General features: G+C 45.8%; 1 protein-coding gene across 1 annotated transcript in view; it reads left to right on the top strand.

Annotated features, from left to right (window-relative positions):
- The first annotated feature begins 1916 nt into the window (after positions 1–1916).
- MID2 (midline 2) overlaps positions 1917–20996 on the top strand; it is a 192463-nt gene continuing 173383 nt past the window's right edge. The window contains exon 1 of the mRNA XM_028714265.2: positions 1917–2317. The gene's annotated coding sequence lies outside the window, so the exon portion shown is untranslated. The remainder of the gene's footprint in view (positions 2318–20996) is intronic.

Raw genomic sequence — 20996 nt, 5'->3', positions numbered from 1 at the left:
GATTCATTGTCTTTGTTCTTTAGCATAATGATTTGCTGTATACCAGCTTGGTTGTTTTTTTTTAAAATAAGGACTGCTGCCCCTACTCGCCAGCGTTGCATACCCTTCTGTCCTTCCCCCTGCCTCTGACCAAATCCTCCCCCTTTAAGCCTCACCCACCCCCTTGCCTATCCCACCACAGCCACCCCAAGCCCCTCCCCTCCTAAGTCCCTTAAAGGAGGGGGATACACCTTACAGAGGAGCCCCCTTAAACCTCCCTGCATGCATGTTTAATAGAGGGGTAGAAGCAGAGGGATTCTACATGGTGGTTTACTAAATTGCTATGGGAAGGGCCTCACCCACCATTGAACTTTGTTGCAGGCCTGTTTAATGGGTTGCGGGTGGATGGGGAGGCACTTCACAACACCTCCTTATCTCATTAAGCAGTTTGCCTGGGCCTGCCTGCTGTTTCTCACACTGTTGCTGACACACAGCGTGAAGGCACTACAGTGGTACCTCTGGTTGTGAACGGGATCTGTTCTTGAACCCCGTTCGCAACCTGAGCAGAACACAACCCGCATCTGCGTGTGTCGCAATTTGCCGCTTCTGCGCTTGCGCGTGATGTCATTTTGAGCGCCTGCGCATGCGGCGAAACCTGGAAGTAACTCTTTCTGGTACTTCGAGGTTGCCGCGTTACGCAACCTGAAAAAGGTATGACTGTATATATTTTTTAGCATGTAGGAAGATAGAGCAGCATATAAATATTTTTAAATAAAAAAAGTCTCGAATGGGACTTAACGCCCTAGCAAGAGTGTTTAGGATTGGAAGCCAACAGAACGATCCTATAAATGTCTGCTCAGAAATCCATTGAGTAGAGAATTGCAGCCTTAGTTTAAGAACTGTACAAAATTTACGGCCACAGCTGTAGATACTGGTCACTCTGGTTATCTCATATTCACTTGAGCCCATAGGCAGAAGTTGCAGATTATTGTGCCTTTTCCATTTCATGGTCATTTGGCCCAATTGAAGGCAATACTTTGTTGGGCCTGGTTAGCCAATGATGAGAATTGGTGTGCTGCAGTTGTTAGTACTGGACTGGTACCTGGGAGACGAGTGTTCAAATCCCCACTTGGCCAGGAAGCACACTGGGTGATTTTGGGGCAGTTGTAGGCTGCATAAACGCCATACAGTCGTACCTTGGAAGTCAAACGGAATCCATTCCAGAAGTCTGTTCCGACTTCCAAAACGTTCGGAAACCAAAGTGCGGCTTCTGATTGGCTGCAGGAAGCTCCTGCAGCCAATCGGAAGCTGCAGAAGCCCCGTTGGACGTTCGGGTTCCAAAGAATGTTCGCAAACCAGAACACTCACTTCCAGGTTTGCGAAATTTGGGAGCCAAAACATCCGAGTACCAAGGCGTTCGGGATCCAAGGTACGGCTGTATATTTAAACTAGTTAACCTTTCGTAGAGCCACAATTTCCAGTAGACAGTTCCCAGGATTCTTAGGGGAAGTCATGCGCTTTACATGTATGGTGTGTTCACAGCCAGAGACTCTCTACCTCACAGGGCTGTTGTGAGAACAGAATGTAGAGGAGAACTATGTAGGCCACCTTGAGCTGTTTGGAAGAAAGGTGGCACATCAATGTAATAACAAGCCCTTCCTGCTTCTGTTGGACAGGATTCCAATATAGGAAAGGCTTATGCCACAATTCATCTGGCACAAGGTGGTGAATCTTGCTTGTCTCTAAAAGGTGCCACGAGACCTGCTTTATGTGTAATTATGAAAGGGGGCCGCCTCCTCCGCCAGGTCATGCTACCGACTGATTATGCGACGCGAGTTTGATTTAGGATTTGACGTCGCCGCCTCCGCCGCGACGAAGGGCTCCCGGTCCGCTGATTCTCTTCCTCCTCCTCCTCCTTCTGCGGTCTCCCGAAGGCCCTCTAGCGACGGCTGCCGTCCTCAGAGCCAGCACGTGGAGGGCGGCCCCTCAGCCGGCTCCCCTGCTGCCATTGTCCGTCGGCCGGTGCGCGCTTGGAAGTGGACGGTCTGCGTCTCGCCTTCGCTCGGGAGGGACGCTCCGGCCAAGAGGAGGGAACAACGGGCAGGAGGAGGAGTGCGCGGCTGTGGCTCCGGCTTCCTTCCTGCCCTCCCTTTCTCCTCCCATCGGCCGGGCCAGCCTCGCCTCCCTCCCTCTCTCCCTATCTTCCCGCACACGCTCCCCGACCAGCAGCTCCGCGCTCTCTGCGCCGGCTCCTCCTCCTCCTCCTCTCCGCGCTTCCAGCAAGATGACAGCCGGGCGGCAGCAGCGGCGGTGGCGCGGAGATTCCTCGCACCGGCTGGTAAGTAGAAAGGACGCCGCCGCCGAAGGAACGAGCCCTGGACGGGCGGGCGGTGGTCGCCGCCCCGACGAGAGGGCTTGTGCAGCGCGGCGCAAAGGAGGTGGCCTTTGCGCTCTGGCGATCGCCCCAAGAGAAGAGCGGAGGGCGTGCGGGGTAGTGGTGGGGTGGTGGGGGAGGCTGGGCGTCGCGGACTGGCGGGCCCACTCCAGAGATGGGAGAGAGGTGTTGAACCTCTTGTGCAGGCAAGAAGGGGTTAACTGAGGGGGGCATAACCAAGAGCGGAGGAAGTAGGTTTCCTCCAGGCGGGCGGGGAAAGGATCGGCTCCCACGGGTTTGTGAGTACTTGGATTTGGCTTGGGAGAAGCGGAGGGAAGGAAGGGGTTAACAACCGGTCTGCAGGAATGGTTAGTAGGGCGGCGCGCGCGCGGGGTGTGTGTGTGTCAGTTTTAGGTTGCACTCTTTGAAAGGTAGAGAAGTGCGTATTTTGGAGTGTGGATGTGGTGCTTTGTGATGTGCAAGGATGTGAGCGTGAAGTGTCCTTGCATATACCTGCGCCCCCGCCTTTTGGCAGAGGGGCAACCCTCTCCCGGCCCCCTCCTGCCCCCGCTTCAGAATTTTCCTCAGTATTTTGCAGAGTTGAGTTTTCTGCCAAAGAACTGAGGTGGTGGTAAGGTGGCCCCTTCCTTTGCCACCCCACCAATCCCCTTTGGCACTGCAGACTTCGGAACACTTGTGCCTACGCACTTCTGACATGGTGGCAGGTGTGTGTCCCCAGCAATGGCCCTGCTGACCCTGAGCTCCCCTCTCCTGGCTGTGGTTCCACATCTGAATTCTTCTGGCTCTCTTCCAGGTGCACATCTGACTCTTGGGAGCGCAGCAATATTGTGGGTGGTTTGCCAGGGGGGGATTAATGGAGCTGCCAGCAGAGCCGAGCGGGAGGGCAGGTGCACCGCCAGGTAACACCAGTTGAAACAAGTTTTCTCTCCCAGGTGCTAGCCTGAGACACTGAAGTTGGAAGGGGTGGTGGAGAAAGATAATTGCACACCATCCACTGGTTGGGTTGCTTCATCTCTTGCCACCCTTAGCTAGCGGGCTGCCCCTGTAGAGGAAAGACAGCATCCTTGGGTTCTTTCTCTGCTTTTTCCATCCTGAGTAGAATATGTGGTTGCAGCATCCTTCCTCTGCCCTCCCCACTCCAGATCTAATCCTGTCCTCTTTCATTTGCAAGTTCCCAGTTGCGTCACTGAAGCAAGGTCCACGGTGTCTAAGATTCTTGTTCTCCAGGTTTGGGTAGCAAACTGAACTGCAGCTTAACTAAATTCTGCAGTTTTGGGCAATGTGAAATTTTCAGGTCGGGCTGAAGTTTAGACAGCCGGTTCTTTTTCTGCTTTGGCACTGCATTTTCTGTCTGGACAGAGGAAAGCACGGTGGATGTGTGAGGCTGTCGTGGAGGACTTTGGAAGAATCAATTTCTGGGTCTGTGGCTTGATGTCAATTGAGAAGATTTAAGCTGTCGCCTTCTAGGGATTTTGCTTGCACTAACGGTGCCAATGGCTTCGGCACATATCATGTTTTCTGTGGGCTAAAGACAGAAACTTGATACTGTGCAGAATATTCAGGGTTTAACCTAAGAGCTGGAAATCTCCGAAGCTATCAGGTTTACTTAGGCTTGAAACAAAATATTTACCTGTGATGTGTTTCACTCCACATTTTATATTAGTATTTAGTGACAGACATCTCTGATATTGTTTGCAGCTCAGATGCTGTGGGCTGTTGGATTATTTAGATTCAGCAAGCTTGGAGAGAGGTTTGCATGTTAGAGCTTCTGTCTGCCACTCAGTGGCCTTACCTGACCCCAGCAGGTAAGGAGAGGGAGTTACAGTGTGCTACCCCCCCCCCCAATCCCTCTTGCCTTTGTATAATTTGCCATTGTCTTCCCTGAACACATCTTTACATCAGCAACTTTGGAATTTGCAGTCTTCAGTGGATGGTGACTTAACTTGGACTTCACAGTCCAAAATAGCAGCTGCGGCTTGTAAGGAGCTGGATATCGTACAGATTTCTGCGAGCCTCAAACTGCTTTGCATTCCTCAAGAGTGCAGTGTCCAGAGAGTTGCTGGTGCTGAGCATTTGAACTTTGGTCCAGGGCCTAACAAGAATCCTTTCATCATCATCTTGACGCCCCACCCACTGCAACATTGCTGACCCAAAAGCATTTTTTGAGTTGAATCTTCACAAACTGCAGCATTCACTAGGAGTCTTGTTGAAGTTCAAGGGTGATTTCGCAATTATTTTGACTGATCGGAACCAGAATGCAAGCTGTGCTGTTGTGATGTACAAGTGATATAGGCTAGTGTGTGTCCAGTGCTTTGCTCTGTGGCTGCCTTTACAGGAAGCCTTTATGATGGCAGGTGGGGTCTTAAAGTGGCCCTGGGGAAGATGATGAACAACTTTAAAGTGGTGTGTCTGTATGATTAGCCTCTGCCAACCTGGGTCTTCCAGATGTTTTCGACTGTAGCTCTCCACCAGCCCTTACTGTGGTGAATTGTAGACCAATATATCTGGAGGACACCTGGCTGACAAGGGCTGTGTTAGATTTACTGTTAGATTTTTCATGTTGCCTTTTCTTATCATTTCTGAAACCTGAACAGAACAGAGCTGGAGAAAGGTTGCCATTCTGTCGACTGTGTAAATTCCTAGGCATTCAAGGGGAGATTAGGAAGAAATCATTGTGCGGAAATTAGCAAAGACCAGTGTACTTCCAGAGAATTATCTCTGTAACTCTGGCAGCAAGTGGAGTCACTCTTTTTCGCAGTGTATCCTGAGATGCTTCCTCTACTTTTCATGAAAGAGTCATGTCTGTGGCAACAGCAAGTCTCTCAGTGAGGGTTTCTGGGATAAGTTGTTTAGCAAACCTGCTTTTTTTAAAATAAAAAAGTTGCTATTGATAAGTATTCTTAGGGACATAGGAAGCTGTTTTATACCAAGTCAGGTCATTGGTCTTTCCAGCTATTGTATTGTCTGAATTGACTGGCAGCAGCTGTATAGGTTTTCAGAATAGAGCTGTTTCCAGTCCTACCTGGACACACCAGAGATGGAACCACGGACCTCCTACCTGCAAAGCAGGTCTTCTGCCACTGAGCTATGGCCCTTCATTTGCAACATCTCTCTTGGAACAATTCCCTTTGCCAAGTATGATGGAAACCTCCTTGCTTGGCTGACAGGGATGGGCGAGGTGACAGCTGGATGGGTCTTGTGTGCTGCTACTGCACGCCTGTGTCTTGGGACGGAGATGCATGCTTTCTGAGCTCCTGTGGTTGACCCTTGGCTATTTAAAGACCCGGGACTGTCATGTCAACAGCAGATGGTGTAACACGCCTGTTCTGCCTTGGCAGTTGTGTGCTCCCAGCTCGAGGCAGTTGATTTGCTCAATCAGGCAGGGTTGTAAAGAAACGCTCCTAGTCCCTAGCGGGGCTTTTGGTCAATTTTGATGGGGGAAGACTTGAATTATCCCAGGAAATAAAGTGGAACCTAATGCAGTACTGACAAGCCTGAGGCAAGATTTGCTGACAGTTCCCTCCAGGCTGTGGTTTCCAGGTCCTGGATTTTCCAGGAGAGACTAATGCTCTTGATTGTGAGTGCTTCTGGTTACACTTGAAAAAAATAATAATGGTATTTTCTGCTGATACATGTAGAATCTCACCATTTGCTGAAGATCAAGTCCCAAATGAAGCTGTGGAGTGAATTCTGGCTTGGAGGGGTGGGAGTTCCCCAGAGTGGTCTGGGGTGGTAGGATTTGTAATCCCAAACTTGGGCTTTCAGCTGCTTTTGGACTACAGTCCCCATCATCCCTGAAGACTGGTCCTGCTAGCTAGGGATGATGGGAGTTGTAGTTCAAAAACAGATGGAGACCCAAGTTTGGGAAACTCTGATCTAAATGACTACAGTTCCCCCATCCCTGCTGAAGATGAATCTGTGTGGAAACCCAGAGCCATAAAGGCAGTCTCTGGGGCTGTCTGTCTGTCTAAAACCTTCTAGCTTCTCTCCTTGATGCCTTCTTGGGTGTTAGATTCTGGGGATAGTCTTCTTATGGGGGCCACAGAAGCAAAGAAGCCCACTAGGTTCGAGGTAGAATCAGATATGCTTCAGAATGATTTCAATGCAGAGACCGCCTTTTTCTTTTTCTTCCCTGTCAGACTTTGGTTGGGGTCACCAAGAATGGCAGAAGCTGTTGTGATGAAGTGGGGAGGAGGACTGAACTTGGACTGGAGGCACCTGGGATGAAATCCTCACTCAGGATTGGCGTGCCTAACTGTCAGTCACCTGATGATGTCAGGTGCAAGGCACTGCTAAAATGGAGACATTTCCACCCCCTTCAGTTTAGCAGGGGTTTCCATGCAAAACTTCCTGAATAAGTGGATTCTGATGTAAATTTCTTCCTGAGGTTAAACTTCCATTTAAAGTTTGGAGATGCTCAGGGCTGTACCTGGGACCTTCTGCATGCAAATCTTCTGCTCTACCACTGAGCTGTGGTAGCTTCTCAAAAGTCTTCTTGGAATTGCCTAGTTTAGTGTTGTATTCTGGCAAAAAAATGGCTCAGGCCATGCTCCCCAGCTGAGAAGATATTGGCTCCTGTGCTGATTTTGAAGCCAGTAGACATTTGAGCCAGATGGTCTTTCAAGCCCCTTGCAATTCCCTGAATGATAGAGAAGCTTGGGTGTGGACCACAGCCCTGCCCTCCCCAATTCCTTGATTTGTAAGCCTGGTTGCAGCATGAGTTAGTGTTTTGTTTTCTTAATTTTTTTTCCTCCTAGAGAGCACTCATACACTTCTGGCTTAATGAGGGCTCTGGCTTATTCTGTTTGAACGAACAGCTCCATTAAGTTGTGCTGATTAATGAGCAGAAAACCCAGTAGGGAAGGCAGAGGTCTGAGCTTCCCGTATGTGTTTATGGCTGTGTCTTGTATGCACAGCACGAAAACATAGCTTGGGAACTTGAAGCCTGCAGATGGGTGGGTGGGAATAGATGCATGTCAATGTGGGGAAAGGAAATCTGGCACTGCAATCATCCATAGATGTCAGGGATAGGGTGCACTCACCCAGATCTTTTGAAGGCCCCTGTGATGGTTTCTGCCACAATCCTTTCATGGCAGTAAGAAAAGATGTGGGAAAAGGCTGCCCCATGCTGAATTTCTGCACCTTCATTTCCTGGTGAGTGCACTGTGTACCCATACTGCTGTGTGCTGGGAGAGGTGTTTGATGTGCAACTACGAATCCTTTCTTAGTGTTACTTGTAAGGGTGCACTGTGAGTTGTGCTTTGTGCTTGCTGCAGGCCAGAGTCAGCATAGGCTAGCATTTTCTTTCTGGCTTCCAGGCTCACGGGTGTTTTTGAGAATAGGCTTTGTGGACGGTTGCACCCACACAGAAAGGCCAGCGTGGGTGCTACGCACAGCATTGCTCAGGCCTCGGCAATTGAACGTTGGCTTCTGTTTTTAAATGTGAGTGTTGCAGAGAAAGATTGAATCTTCTCCCCTTTGCTTTATGACGCCAGTTGCATCCCTGTGCCTGTCACAGATCTTCACCAGAGCTGTGTGCAGAGACAATAAAACAGTAAGATTTTGGACCTAGAGAACGCAAATCCTCCAGTAAGAAAGATGACCCCTGAGCTCCATGTAAAGGTAAAGGTACCCCTGACCATTAGGTCCAGTCGCGGACGACTCTGGGGTTGCACGCTCATCTCGCTCTATAGGCCGAGGGAGCCGGCGTTTGTCCACAGACAGCTTCTGGGTCTGGTGGCCAGCATGACTAAGTTGCTTCTGGTGAACCAGAGCAACGCACGGAAACTCCGTTTATCTTCCCGCCGGAGCGGTACCTATTTATCTACTTGCACTTTGACGTGCTTTTGAACTGCTAGGTTGGCAGGAGCTGGGACCGAGCAATGGGAGCTCACCCCGTTGCGGGGATTCGAACCGCCGACCTTCTGATTGGCAAGCCCTAGCCTCTGTGGTTTAGACAACAGCACCACCCATATCCAGTGCTCCATGTAAACTATACAAATTGAGCAAATACGCATCATTCTGTACTTTGCACAATCCTGGTCATGCAAGAGCTCTGTGTGGCATTAGTGTTCCTCCCAGCTAACGAAGAACTTAGGATCAAACTATACATTGTGTGGAGCACCTGCTTACAACTGTCTATACCTTGCCTAAAAAGCTGCTGCCACACCCCACCACCAACCAGATTGGACTGTGGCACGGGGGAAGGCGTAAATAACGCTTTTCTTTCCATACTGTTGAAAATTGCTTCTGATGTTGTTCTTTCCTGAACATTATGCACAGCTTGACCCTTGGTGAGCAATGAGCTCTGCAAACCATTTTTTTATACCAAGTTCCGGCAATCTGGTTCTGATTCTGTTCACATGGAGCCTGTCCCTTTTGTATAGACTTGCCTTGTCCCATAGTGGCTGCTTACCCTGCTCGGGAGTGGGCAGTAGTTGTGACCTATTACAGGCTTCTCCTCCATCCCTGGGGGGTGAAATTCCTTTTGGTGTGGCCAGCCATTGGACGGCTGGATAGCCCATCCACATCAATATTTGAATTGGCCAATTGGGCAGGCTGGGAGGTGGAGCATAGTTGGAGGACCAGAGTCAAGGAGTGTTCACTCCGGTCCACCGACTGGGAATGAAAGCCGGCTGCACCTGCATCACTTAGCACAGGTGGCCAAAGATCATAATTGTCCCTTAATATTTCCTAGTATCTAGCAGATCTAAACCTGTTCTTCTGGCATCACTGTCTTGTCTGCAATTTGAGGCTTCTGAGCTCTGCCTGTCCTACTGGCCTTGCATGCAAAACAGGTAGTATTTCTTGACAATGCTAACATGGAGGCCCTGGATCTTAATATCCTATCCAGCAACTTAATTATTTTACATTCAAGAGCACGCCATTCATTTTTTACTGATGCTGAAGCTTAGATGGCTCCAAAATCTCCTGACTCCCTCTGTTACTTACTTTTATGTGCCTTTATTCTAATGCTTTATTGGTTTTAGGTTGCATTTTGTTCTTAATGATAGCGATCTTTTTTTTTAATACGGTACACAGCTTAAGCGTATTAAGCAGTTTATAAATGCCTTTACACATAGTTTAGTCTATACATAGCTTAGTTTAATTAAAAACGTTTACAGTGGTGCCTCGCAAGACGAAATTAATTCGTTCTGCGAGTTTTTTCGTCTTGCGAATTTTTCGTCTTGCAAAGCACGGTCAAGTCGCAACTGCACCTCTTCAAGCGGTTTTAAGAAAAAGGAAACAAACTTGCAAGAGGGAAATTCGTCTTGCGAAGCAACTCAAAAAACGAAAAACTCTTTCGTCTTGCGAGTTTTTCGTCTTCCGAGGCATTCATCTTGCGAGGTACCACTGTATTAACATTTATGTATTTAATGACAGCAGCACGAATACTGTAATTCCCAAAGATGGAAAGGAGGAGAAGTCCCAACAAAGGAGGAATGGCTTTGGAAAATGTTGGAATACACGGAACTGGCAAGATTAACAGCAAAGATTAGAGACCCAAATGATGAAAACTTCCTTGGGGACTAAGGAACTTTTATTAAGCATTTCAAGTGTTGCTAAAGCGAGATGAAAACGTGAGCAGGACTTGAAATATGAGCGCTAATTTTTTTAAGATAAATAGGTTTAAATGGATGTATTGAATAGTGCAGGTTTCAAGGGTAAATATGGAAAGCGTGGAAGGGGAGGAATTGAAGTCAACTGATAAAATAACTTACGGTTTATGTTAAAATTTGTAGAGTTTTTTGTTTTTGTGAAAAATCAATAAATAAGATTTTTTTTTAAAAAATTAATTGAAATAAAATAAAACAAATGAAAGTGAATCATAGACAAATTCACCAATGATAGGTTTACTGGTGACAACAAGGCAAGATGGTTATTTGCCACCTGAATGGCCAGTTGCTGGGGGTCAGCAGAGGGAGAGGACTGTTGTCCTCATGTTCTTCTTGAGGGCTTCCCATCCAAATATATTTTATTGCCTGCTGTGGTAAACAGGATATTGGAACAAAAGGTGGTTTGGTTTGATTTGGCAGGGCTCTTACAATGCTGACTCCTCCCCTTGCGCTGTCTGGATGATGCAAAGATAGGCTGCAAGACTTTGCAACGTGAGGGCTGCTGTCTTCTGTGGGGCAGTGGACCGCCCTGCTCAGTATCCTCCCAGTGTGGCTAGGAGAATATAAAGACTAAATCCACAGGCTTTTCTGAGTCGGCCATTTGGGTCTGTGGCCACGGGTGGCGGAGAGCTGTTTCTTAGCTTATCCTTGGAGCTTTGTAGGGTCTCTGTGGACAGAACATAGGGAAGTGCCTTGTGCATAGCCAGGTCAGTGGTCCATCTAGCTCACTACTGTCTAGGTAAAGGTAAAGGGACCCCTGACCGTTAGGTCCAGCCCCAGACAACTCTGGGGTTGCAGCGCTCATCTCGCTCTATAGGCCGAGGGAGCTGAGGTTTGTCCGCAGACAGCTTCCGGGTCATGTTGCCAGCATGACTAAGCCGTTTCTGGCAAACCAGAGCAGCGCCGGAGCAGTACCTATTTATCTACTTGCACTTTGATGTGCTTTTGAACTGCTAGGTGGGCAGGAGCAGGGACCGAGCAACGGGAGCTCACCCCGTTGCGGGGATTTGAACTGCTGACCTTCTGAATTGTATGTTTTTTTTAGGATTTACCCTATTCTTTATGTGGTAGATCATAGAATCATAGAATATGCAGCTGTCCCACACGGGGATTGAACCTGCAACCTTGGTGTTATCAGCAGCACCCTCTGTGTCATCCCATTTAACTGATTTTTGTATTGTGTCATTACATTCTTGTAACCTGCCCTGGGTTCTTAAGGTGAAGAGCAAGTAGGAAATCTTAACAAATAAATAGCCAATAAAGTTGGGGTTTTGTTGTTGTTGTTGTTGTTGTTGTTTATTTCCCACCTGCCTAAGGCCAAGGTCTCCTGATATTGTAAAGGATTCTTTCTACTGAAAGATTCAGGCCCCAGATTCTGTGTATTGCTGCTCGGTTATTTATTTATTAGCAATATTATTTTATGCCGCCTAATATGCATGACCGAAATATAAAGGCCAATCACAAAATAAAGCATCGAAATGGTTAACACACCAAGCAGAAAGCTTTGGAATACAGTATAGAGAAAGCTGCACAAAAAAGCATTTTCCAGAGGTGTTTTTAGAAGTAACTACTGTTGCAAGCCACTGCAACCTACTTTATTGACTGTAAGAGAATGATTTGGTCAAGCCTAAATTAAGTGTGTGCCGTGGTGGTGGTGGTGGGACCCTGCAGGCACGAGCTAAGGCCTCTATGGGTTCATATGTGCCTGCAGGCATTACATTGGTGATCAAGATTATGGGGAAAACTGATCACAGATGTTGTGAAGCAGTAGAGGGATGCTCAAGGCAGTAGCATTAATGAGACATAGATTCATGGAATTGTAGAGTTGGAAGGGACCCTGAGGGTCATCTTGTCCAACCCCCTGCCATGCAGGAATCTCAACTAAAGCATCCGTGACAGATGGCCATCCTTGATGGCTTGGCTTGATTTACAGAGCTCTCCCTGCAGAAGGCAGATTCCTTCGTTCCAGACCTGCCGCTCTGGACGGATATTACATCTCTTTAGTAGGCATGTCTTTCCCCCTGGAAGTTCTTTTCTGTCCCTTCAGGCATCCTCAGCGATGCAGTCTTCATTGGAGATTGACTGCACCTTATCTCCTTTCATTGCTGCAAAGGATTAAGCATACCTGCCTGGCTCTCATAAGCGTGTGAGCTGTTATAACGAACTGAAATTCATTTTTAATAGCAAAGTTAATCGCAGAGTCCACTCATTGATTCTCTATTTTGCAGCTGTATTAGCTAGGCTGTGCTGCTGCTAATGGTCTAGAAAATCGCCTTTTAATAAAGTCAGGCAGAGGGTGTGTGTTTGGCGGGGTGCGGGGAGAGAGAGAGAGAGAGAAAGAGAGATCTAACTAAAAGTACAAGCCAGGATGGCTAAAATTGGAATGCTTCGGAATCAGCCGCGTAAAAGGATGCTGGCAACAGCCATGCATTGAAGCAAACAGAAGCCGTTCAAAGGCTGTTTTCTCACATGCAGGCTTATCACTGAATGACAGTTGCAGCTTCCAGAGAGCTTTCTTTGATACCTTTTGCACTTGCATCCTTTTGTTTGCACTTTTGGTGCAGAGAACAAGTTTGTACTATGTTGAGTACCGTAATTTGAGAGGGTAGTGCTTTGTTTGCCATAGCTGTCAACTTACAGATTTGAAAATAAGGGACCAGCAGCCTTGAAAATAAGGGACCAGCAGCCAAAATAAGGGACCTGCAACCTCACCTGTTCCAGCCACTCCAGTCTTCCTGTCCTCCTGCAGTCTGGTCAAACTCATGCTGGGTAGCTTTGAGAACACTGTCCAACCAACTTTGTAACCAGAGGTTCAATTGAATAGAATCTGAATCACATGCACCACAAGGCTTATGCAGCCTCAACTTAAGATGGCTCCCCGGCCTGGCTTTGCACTGCAAAGTTTGCAGCAGCACGTGCGACAAAATGGCGTCCAACATTCAAAAAAACCCCTCAGCTTGCATTAACTAGCCACACACAAGGCATGCAAGCTCCACCCCCCCAGTCGTTCTTAGACTTCTTATTGGGTGAGCAACACAGCCAAGCAACACAGTTGGAGCCTCCCTCCTCCCTGGCCGGCAGGGAGGGAGGGAGAGGAGCTGCTTCCTTCAAAATTTAAGGGATATCATTTAAGGGACATTTAAGGGGACACTTCAAATAAGGGACACTTGACAGCTATGTTGTTTGCATCCTGATATTTGAGGAAGGAAGACAAATTAACTGAGGGCTTTATTTTGCTGTCTCTCCAGACTGAGGAAAGATTGCATATGCTGATGGTGGAGCTTCTATGTTAAATTAAAATGCAGAGAGGTTCAAAACTTTGACTCTCAGGGTTGGGTGAATTGCCGTTTGCTGTCCTCAAGGTATGTGGTGATTTTCTGCGCAGGCCTTCCTTCCCTCTTTGTCCTATAACTACATTTCCCTGCTTCTGTTTAACGTGCTTTCGAAAGCTTTGCGTAAATCTGGATCTCACACAAATAATCACGTAACGGTTTCACCATGTGCACAAAGCAGAACTCAGCCCTCATCCATTCAAACCGCACTGCACAGCCATTTATAGGCAGCAAGAATTGTTTTTTTGCTTGCCCAGTGTGAGCGGAACAATGGTTATATTTTCGCAGTAAGAAGCTTGTGCTGATGAAAGCCAGCGTGGTGCTAAAAGCAAGAAAAGCCATTCTGGATTAAGCCAGTAAGGAGATACCACAAATACATATATTTGTGATAGGTTTTCGCTGTTTGTACAGTAATATTTCCCTGCATAAACACTTCCCTGTATTTCACTGGGGATGTAAAACCCAACCATTTTATATAATCGCATTAGAACCAATTTAGTGCGGCTGGGATTGCTTCTTGCACTTCACAGGTGAAATTCTGCTGAGGCTGGCAGGAAATGGTCACTTCCCTAGCTTCCAAACCTTACATTTGCTCCCATGGTGTGGACTGTAGCTACAGTATTGTGGTTAGCTAGGCTGGAGGACTTCAGATGGTAGCTGCGTTTGCATCTATTGGTACAACACACTTGCTGGCTTATCTGGCATGGGCAGTGTGCTAGTGCAGGCTGCCAATCTCTCCCACTTTGTTCCTTCCTTCATGCAAAGAGGATCAATAAACTAATAAGTATTTGCTCCAATTACGCCTTAACCAGGGTTGTGGTTTATTGTTCTCTAAGAAAACATGGTTGCTAGTCAACCAGAGGACATGATTTATAGTTGGTTATTTATTTATATATATATTTATTTATTTTGTTACTTACTGCAGATAACGTTTCAGAGTAGACTCATGGAAAGGAAGGGACCTAAATTAGCCATGTCTATTAATTTCCATGGGTCTACTTTGAGCAGAACTAGTGCTGGATACAAACCACATAATAACAACTTCAACAGGATAAAGCAACAGTATTGACTAAAAATGCTCATCCTGCAGTATTATAAAATACAAGGTTTATATAGCTCTTAATGAAACCTAAGTGGCATACAACAACATGAAATACTGATTAACAATATTGATAAAATAAAAAACAAATTGACATACGAAGTACCCAGGTATGGCTAAAACCAGCAGTTTTGAAGCAAATATATCTAATAAACCTGGGAAGGCTTGCCTAAAGAAAAAGATTTTTAGCAGGTGCTGAAAAAGGTACAACCAAAGCATCTGCCTAATATCAATTGGCAGGGAGTTCCAGGGCACAGACGCTGCCACACTAAGGGATTGATGCATTGCAAGTGTGGAACAAGCATTTCGCTCTTCCATAGTTCCACAGATCAAAATGGGTGATAGGGCATATACCCTTGTACAAATTAATTGAAACAAAGCATGTTTTGTATCTTACTCGTAATCCTGTACTCAAAACAAACACGAAAAGTCAGTTGATCATTATGGTGTTGGCAGCCTGCAGCCAACAGGAGGAATGATGCACTCGCTGCAATATATTGAGGTTCTATGAAAGAGAGTTATTCCAGAGCTGGAAAAGATGTATCCTGACAGTACTGGGATATTGCAGCGGGACCTAGCCCTCTGTCACACATCGAAAGTGGGGAAGAAGTTCATGACAGAGCAGCAAATACAGGTACTTGATTGGCCAGGGAATTCCCCGGATGTACATCCCATTGAGAATTCATGGGCTATATGCAAAAGTCACCTCCGTGCTGTAGATTGTATGAATATGGAGAAACTCATTCAGGCGCTGATTCAAGTGTGGTACAGGGATCCGAAAATCAACAGTAACTGTTCGAAACTAGTAGACTTCATGCCAAATCGTGTTCAAATGCTGCTTAAAAATAGCAGAGGTCATATCCGTTAGTAATGTACGTATATGTGAGTTTTGTACAATAAACTACATTGTTTCAAGTAATTTGCACAAGGGTGTGAATGGAATAAGGCAGTCCTTCAAGTAAGCTGTTGATGGCTCTTATTGGCTTCCTGATCATGACTTTGGAGAGCAGCAAACCGTGATCCCGGTTCAGATATAATTAATTAATATACCGTTTAATGCCAAAACAGCTTCTAAATGGCTTTCAAAACATAAAAAAAATTGCACAATGTTGTTCAAATTTGGAATAATTAAATAACATAACAGTTCCAGGGAACAATAAAACAACCCCATTAAACCATTTACAGTGTAAATATCCGTGATTTTAAAATGCAATGAAACATTAAAACAGCACAGCAATTAAAACAGGAAACTTGGGTCAAGAGAGCAAGGGAACGCCAGTGTAAACAGGTGCATCTTCAGAAACTGGTGGCATGCCAATATAGTTGGGGCATTTCATATTTCAATGCACAGTTCATTCTGCAATACTGTTGTCACAGCACTGTCACAGTGCTTCTTGATTTGTTTATCCTGCTTGCAGAATAGGAGCAAAGTAAGAGTGATCAAGAAGCGTGCATGGGCATGCTGTTTCTCCAGATAAATCATGGTAAGCTAGGTACTCTGGCTTGTCGTGTGAATGCAGCAGCTTGTCACCACACTGAACTGCAATGACTAGAGCAACAGAGGGAGTATTGCAGATGAAATCTGAACATTGTTGAGAACTGATGCTATTATTTTCTGGGTCTTTTAAATAATGCATCAGATGCATAACCCTGAAAACTAGTTTTCAGTTCTGCCAATAATATTTTGGTGACCAAGAGCAGCTAATTAGACTGCATTCACAGGCAACTGGAAAGGCTAATAATGGTCCTGAATATTTCTGCAATGGGGTATTCATGGGGCATACTTTACTGTCTGCGCTGCCCACGTTCCTCTTGCATACAGAAATAGATCTCCAGCTCTTTCACTACAAGTGATATGAGAGTTCTTCTCTCCTTGTTGTAGAGCTGTGGTGGGTTGATTTTAATCTCACAGTCTACTTTAAAAATAAATCCATGTGGTCTTCCAGTCTGCATTTTTCACCGGGAGTGCATGTGCAGGATCAGTTAAGGGGTGACAATTCTGTTTTAAGAGATTCTTGCTTAAGAGCATAAGAATTGCCTGGTTGGGTCATGACCGTGATGAGGCTTGCTCAGCCTCTATCCTCAAAGGTTTCCAGTTCACCATAATGAGAACTGCTTCCTTTAGGGCGAACCGGAAGTAATTCTACTTCTTATGGCAGAGCTTTCCAAACTTTTCATGTTGGTGACACACTTTTTAGACATGCATCATTTCACGACACAGCAATTCAGTTTTACAAGCAAACCAGACGTTAAACTAACCCCTTTCCATGCCTGGGAGGAGCACAAGGAGTGTTCGCATGACACCACTACACACTGCAGCTGACACAAAAGCATGTCACGACACATAGTTTGGAAAGCTCTGCTTTATGGCACTGGGCATAATAAAAGTTATTGCTGAACATGATGTGCTTATGACTCCCAAAGCTGTACTGCTTGAATGCTAGAAGTATATGATCCTTGATGAAGATTTGGAGGTAGTCATGTGCTTATTTCAATCAAGACTGTTGCATCCTGCTGGAGAATCCTCAATACTGTTCTCTAGACATATTTGGGTGGGGTTTCAGGGTTTTTTATTGGTATAATATTAAGCTAGCACATTACAAAACCTGCGGTTCTCCAGATGTTGCTGGAGAACAGGCAACTCCATGTCATACATTTAAAGCAGTTTAAATGGGAACAGTAGTTTCATCCCCACTGAGCTGCAGTCCCCGCCAATAAACTGTAGTTCCCAGGATTCTTTGGGAGGAAGTCATTAATGTATTGAATCAGCTTTAAATGTCTGGTGTGGATGTCTCATACATCTCGCATCATCCCTGACAGTTGGCCATGCTGTCTGGGAAAGGGCCATAGGTTCTTCATCCTTTTTATAAAAGAGCCACAGATGTTCAGGGGTGAGGGATCTTTTTTCTTTTTTCTTAGCCCAAACAGCTTATCCCCTCATGGATGACCTTTTGGGGTCTTTGTGACAAAAACAGGTGGTGCCAGATGCAAAACTGAGTGGAGTAAGAGGAGCGACTCTTATCTTAATACATTAGGCTGTATTCCAATTACAGTTCCCCCAAAATCAGAGGTTTCTACATGTGCTCAACCCACCACCTCTCTTGTTTCATCCAGACAAGCAAGAGGCATTGTCCACAATTGTAGCCGGTGCTGTTGTAGAAGGTGCACCATTGAGGGGGATAGGAAGCTTGGACTGAGACTGGTCATGACCTGGGAACAGTCCTGAAGGCCTGATGGAGAGCCCTACAGGGCTGCTTTCAGCGGCCTGAGGGTCTCCCACCCATGAGATTCAGTAACAAAATGAGTTCGTCTGTCAGCATAGCTGTCAACGTATCCCTTTTTTAAAAGGGAAATTCCCTTATTCCGAATAGGATTCCTCACAAGAAAAGAGAAAAGTTGACAGCTGTGTCTGTCAGTCATTACAGTTCAGAATTTCATGGTTGTGTATATCCATCTATGCTTTCTTTTTTATGCTTATTATAATGTTTGTCCTAATATGCAGTCTTAAATGCAGGTAGAGACCACAATTTGCCCTTTTTTCTGAGAAATACCATAACTTTCCTTACATCTCCTTAAGTTCAGTGGGTCTGCTCTAAGCATGACGTAAGTCTGGCTCTTTCCTATGGACTTAAATTGAACTGTGTTTTCCACTCTGACTTCCAATGCAGAGTACAGAGGGCTTCCAGTTACTATAGAGGCAACCAGGTATACAGTAATGCCAGACTGCACCCTTAGAGAACCAAGGCCAATGGCAGCTTTCAATCTAACACCATAAATTCAGACTGAAACCCACTACGACAACCAAAGCTGATTAAAAAAACACATCTATACAAATAAGAGAGGTCTTACAGATTGTGCCCAACTAAGAGAGGACACAAGTACCCCAAACTCATTAAATTACGGGGCCAAAGCCTTGGTAAAAGGCAAATTTTTATTATGCGTGGATGTGCTCTGAGTAAAAATTAGTTGGATACAACTCAGGAATTCAGAGAATTCAAACAAATAAAAACAGGGTCTTGTGGAGCAGGGAAGGCCTGGGCAAAAAGACAAACCTTTACAAAACATCTGAAGCAAGTGAAGGTTGTTGCTTTTGCATATGACAAGGGGATTCTATAGTACAGGGGCAATAGCAGAAAATGCCCATTTTTGGTTCACCACTCTGATATTTTTTGGAGTGTGGTGTTGTGAGGGGAATTTCCACAAATGATTTAAGTGATCTCAGCAGGGTAAGGCCTCTGCAGGGGGCAGGTGGTTTCATGTAGCCTGGCTCCAAGTTGCATTAAGAACTTTGTATGCCAGCTGCCACACTTTGAACATGTGCCTCAGAAGCTGATCAGTGGCAGCCAGCGCAGTTCATGGCTGAGAAGGGCGGAAGAAGATCAAACTCTGAGAAAATGATTTCTATGCAGAAGATGAGCTGGAGGAATATTGGGTGAACACAGACTGCTCTACACGTCGCTTGTGTTGGGCTTCCCAGAATGGGCCTGGAGTGACAGCAGGTGGCTCGTGTCGCTGTTGTAAGATGGAGATTAACACACTCTCTTGTCTGCATGAGAGCATTTTGTTTATGCTCAGGCATCTGACAAGTACTTAAAGCTCCCACTTTAGAGCCTCTCAAATTCTTCCAAGGCAACACTCCCTGGAGCAGCGTTTGCTCACATTGTCTCGCTCCTAAACTTTATATGTAAACCTTGAAAGCTCATTTAGTCGAAGGCTGTGAAGTATCCCTCCCTTTTATTGGTTTGCCTGAGAGCTGGCTTATTTTGGTTCCTTTCTGTGAGAATCTGACACACAGGCAAAATGCAAGCCTGGGTTTGCTTCCTCGGGAGCGGGGATGTTTGTGCCAGAACTTTTAAGGAAAAACCCTCAGTGGCTAGAAAGTGTGTGACACACTGCTCAGAAACTTTCCCTCTGCCTGTTGCTTCTAACATGCTGGGGCCTGCCCTGTACAAAAAAGGATAAGGGAACAAGCTGTGAGGAATTCCATTTGCCAAGCCAAGTTGGCTGCGGTGTTTTAGGGAGGGAGGGTCTGGCAGGCAGGTTTGGTTCTGCTCCTCGCAAGGCCTGCTTGTTTTTCTTCAGGAAAATGTCTTCTGACTTCGTTTGGAGAGATTTTCAGTTTTAAACATTGCGATAATCTTACAGACATTTTAACATTTCAAAACTTGACTTCCTTCCTCCTCTTTCTGCGGTTTTTAAAATTTATTTTTTAATATTTTCTGCATATCCAAATTAATTTGTTCATTAATTCATCTACTTTAAATATACAGTCATACCTTGGATTACAGACGCTTCAGGTTGCGTTTTTTCGGATTACGGACCCGCCGAAACCCAGAAGTACTGGAATGGGTTCCTATGGGTTTTGGCAGTCGTGCATGCGCAGAAGTGCTGAATCGCAACCCGCATGTGCGCAGATGTGCTGCTGCGGGTTGTGAACACTGCGGGTTGCAAACGTGTATCTCACACGGATCATGTTCGCAACCCGAGTGTCCGTTGTATACTCTTATGAAACTGCAGGTAATTACAATCATCCTGCCAATGTTCTTATCTGTTTACAGCTTGTTTGTACATATTCAATAAATCATTTCCATTCTTTTATAAAACATTTGTTATCTTGATTTCTTATTTTTCTGGTAAGTTTCACCATTTCTGCATATTCCATGTCCATTCTTCTTTTGCTGGGACTCCTTCTTAATAAATAAATGTTATTGTTATTATTTTGTTTTCCCAGTTTTTCTTCCTTCTGATTATTGTGTAGTCTTAGAAGCTAAGGGGATTGTCATGAAGTGTGCCTGCACTTCAGGATTTACTGCTACGCTTATGGCATTGACCGATGATTGACTTCCCTGGCTGAAAACAGGTGACCCTGCTTGGGGATAACATCTTTTTGGGGGGTCAGATTGAGGCCTTTGCATGTTGCCTGACTAGAAGTTCAGATGCTCAAACTTCTATCTTAACTTCATAACCCGCCTTTGTTCCTGTGCTGGGTACTATTCCCATGTCCTTGGTTGGGACAGCACAAGTTCAGGGGCAGAGTGAAGTGGCAGTACAGGATCTAGGATTTGCAGTACAGGATCTAGGATTTGTATGGGGGGGGGGAGAGACAGGGTCTAGGGGAAGCAGTTATCAGTGGTGTCTCCCTCCCTGAGTGTGTCCACACATCCTCCTTGTGACTCTTGTGACTGTACATCTGATTGCCTTTCCCTCTAGCCAAATCTGCACCACCTCGCAGAGGAACAAGTCAAGGTGTGTGGTAGGGATGTTAGAAGGCATTGCTTCCTTTTCTGTCCTGTATTCATTGCATGCAGCATCGCTTCCGTTCTGCTACAGTTCATCTTCGGCCAAAAACCCCATTATTTGTCTCATTGTTCACGGTAGTGAAATTACATAGCTTACGTAATTTCTGCGATCTATTACATCAATTAGGCAGGCTACATTGCCGTCATGTTATTCCACTCCATTAATTTCAGTGCAGAAAGAACACTATGCAAATTGGGGAGTGACATAATCTATTATTATTATTTTACCCTGAAAGCAAAAACCATGAAGACTATGGTAATTATATTTGCTGGATT

Source organism: Podarcis muralis, chromosome Z, assembly GCF_964188315.1.
Source record: "Podarcis muralis chromosome Z, rPodMur119.hap1.1, whole genome shotgun sequence".
Lineage (NCBI taxonomy): Eukaryota > Metazoa > Chordata > Lepidosauria > Squamata > Lacertidae > Podarcis > Podarcis muralis.
Note: the sequence above shows the minus strand (reverse complement) of the source record. Positions and strands in the feature narration are given on the sequence as shown.